The sequence below is a fragment of the Bactrocera latifrons genome, unplaced genomic scaffold (assembly GCF_001853355.1).
Source record: "Bactrocera latifrons isolate USDA-ARS-PBARC rearing strain unplaced genomic scaffold, ASM185335v1 scaffold_16, whole genome shotgun sequence".
Lineage (NCBI taxonomy): Eukaryota > Metazoa > Arthropoda > Insecta > Diptera > Tephritidae > Bactrocera > Bactrocera latifrons.
Window position 1 is genome coordinate 95,741 of NW_017535074.1, and position 2,623 is coordinate 98,363.

General features: G+C 33.5%; 1 protein-coding gene across 4 annotated transcripts in view; it reads right to left on the minus strand.

Annotated features, from left to right (window-relative positions):
• The window catches only part of LOC108966419 (cytosolic purine 5'-nucleotidase), an 84,659-nt gene that overhangs the window by 64,673 nt on the left and 17,363 nt on the right, over positions 1 to 2,623 (minus strand). Inside the window, exon 1 of one of the 4 annotated variants that reach the window (XM_018929304.1) lies at positions 72 to 154. The exons of 2 other annotated variants lie outside the window; for them this stretch is intronic. The gene's annotated coding sequence lies outside the window, so the exon portion shown is untranslated. Of the gene's footprint in view, positions 1 to 71; positions 155 to 2,623 lie in introns of those variants that run through there. One more of the 4 variants, XM_018929305.1, reaches the window with a different exon arrangement.

Genomic DNA, 2,623 nt, shown 5'->3' on the forward strand with positions numbered 1-2,623 from the left:
ACAAATTTTTTTTTATAAATTTTCTTTTTTAATAAACAAAAAATTTCACGCATTCAACATGAAGCACAAACAATGTTTTCCGCGATGCTCACTGCTCCAGTTTTATAGCGGCTCATATGTACGTTGAAATCTACAACACCGTACGGGGTAAAAAGCACAACTGATCGTGCAGAAAGAAGCAGCGCTCCGTCGCTCAATAATTATTTCCACATGTAGGCAACGAGTAACCAGCAATCAGCTAGCGAGCCTACAACAACAATTGTATGTGCTTTAAAAGCATGCTCAGGGAATTGTCTGAGAGCGGATATGCCAATGGTGGAAACTTTTGATGCAGTCAAAGAGAAAGAGCACCTCACCGTACGCACAGTGGCGTGAGAGTGATGAAAAGTTGCGAAAATTACATAGCTCGAGTATTGGTTACAATATTAAAGAGCATACAAAAAAAATTTTTAGGGTGTCACACTAGATGTGAGTCTGTAAGCATCATTAATTGCAAAATGCTTTCAGTACAATTGGCTTAAAATTCAGCTAGGTCCCTAATGTTTTCATACAAGCACTAGAGACAGTAGCTCTATACTCAAATAGCTCAAATGGTATGTAAACAAGCCAAACTACCGTATTTCGGACGAAGAGCAACCTGAAGATTTTAAAGAGCTATTATTTCATCTAGAAAAATAACGGTTTGGCGTGAATTGTGGGCCGGTGGAAGAATCGGCCTATATTTCTTCAGAAATGATGCCGGTGAGAACGTACCCAAAAGTTATGACTTTTATCACGCTTTGATAACCGTCTATTTGATGCTTAAAATTGTAGCTCTTGATCTCGGCGACTTTTGGTTTCAACAAGACGGCACCGCTTTCCACACATCACTTCAATCAATTAATTCCATTGGTGAATACACATCACTTCAATCAATTATAATTCCATTGGTGAATACATCACAAGACTGTTTATTATAGGGATGTGTAAAGTCTAAAGTCTATGCGGACGATCCCGCTCAGACCTTGAAGCAAAACATCACGCGTATCATTCGCTAGTTACGAGCTAAAATTCTCGAACGAGTCCCCGAAAATTGAATTAAACAGATGAACCATCCGACTATCCTCAGCCAATGTTTGAAAAAGATTCAAAAAATATCTGCCAAAGAATGTTCTTTCGAATGACAATAAATATTCCAAAGTAATTTTGAATTTTCTGTGTTTTTTCTTTAAAAAAGTAAGGAAACTCGAAATGAACTATCCTTTATAGCATCAAAAATGGCAAACTTTACAATTAAGTTGTGAGTTGAGAGTTTGAAACACTGGTGCTGCTAAAGCCCGAAATATCACTTTTGCTATGTATGACTTAATAACCGAAGATGCTTTAAAAAATAAGCGACATATTACACCTCATTATTTCTTCATATAACTTATGTGTAAACGTGCCACAGTGCAGTGCTCAGTAACTAGTTTTCGTTGTACAAAGATTGGTGGTGATATGCTTAGTGCAAATACTATTCAAATTTAACTTCACTTTCTTAAGAACTTGACTGTCAAGACATTTTCTAGCGACGTCACTACCTCCGGAGAGTCACGGAGTTTATGACGGTTGATTTTTATGTTGCTGTTTGACAGTTTGAAGGGAGGGTGTGTTAGTAGCTTGTGGTCAAAGTAGGTAAATACAAATATAGTATGAAAGTGAAGATGGAAAATGTCTGAGAAAATTTAAAATATCTTTTAGATTTTTGGGTAATTATTATTATTGCTGTTATCAACAATGCTTTGACAGGAAGTACCATCTTAATTTGTTCTCACGAAATCGTGTCCAATTTCGCAAGCCGAAAAAGTTAAAATTCTTGTAGATATATACATATGTACATATGTCAGTATACAATTCTCACGAATGAACCAAAGCTTCGTATAATTAAGCAGAAACTGCACATTAAGTATACAAAATAAATTGGTTATATACAAGTAGTTTAAAGCTAAAGTTTAATTTTGGGGATTATTTTAATTTTTTATTTTCAAATAAAGTTTACAATTTATTACTGATATGTATGTGCTTAATTAACACACGTATCAAATATATTTGGGACTTTGACAGTCAACCCATACAATTCCATCAAAATTGTCACACAACTTTTTTTTATGAAAGCTCTCTTTGTACTTTATGTTTATAGTACATAAATACCTATTTGTAACATTTATTGTAAATTTCTTGCGTTGGTTTGCCGTTTAATTACTGTTCATTTGAGGCGTTTAATTTGATTGAAGTTTAGCTGTTTAACTGACAGCTGTCATGTGTAGTTAAGTGCTTAGTGAGGAGAAAGTAAGGGATTATGACAAATATAACTTGAGTGTGCTTTCAGCGATTTTTTTGTAATTTTGTACCTATTAACATCTTTTAACGCGCAAATGGTTGTTAAGGGCAGCCTACAATCAAGAAGCATGAGCAAATATAGAAAAATTAAAATGAAGAAATAAAAAACACAAAAATTAAAAAAATTAACAAAAGTAAAAAACAAAAAAATAATGAAAGACAATTAGATCATTAAAATAATACCGTTTTTGACAGAAAGTTAAACAACATAATATATCTTTTTATTTTCTGCATAACTTTTTTTGTTTATTTAACTGTTTGTGTT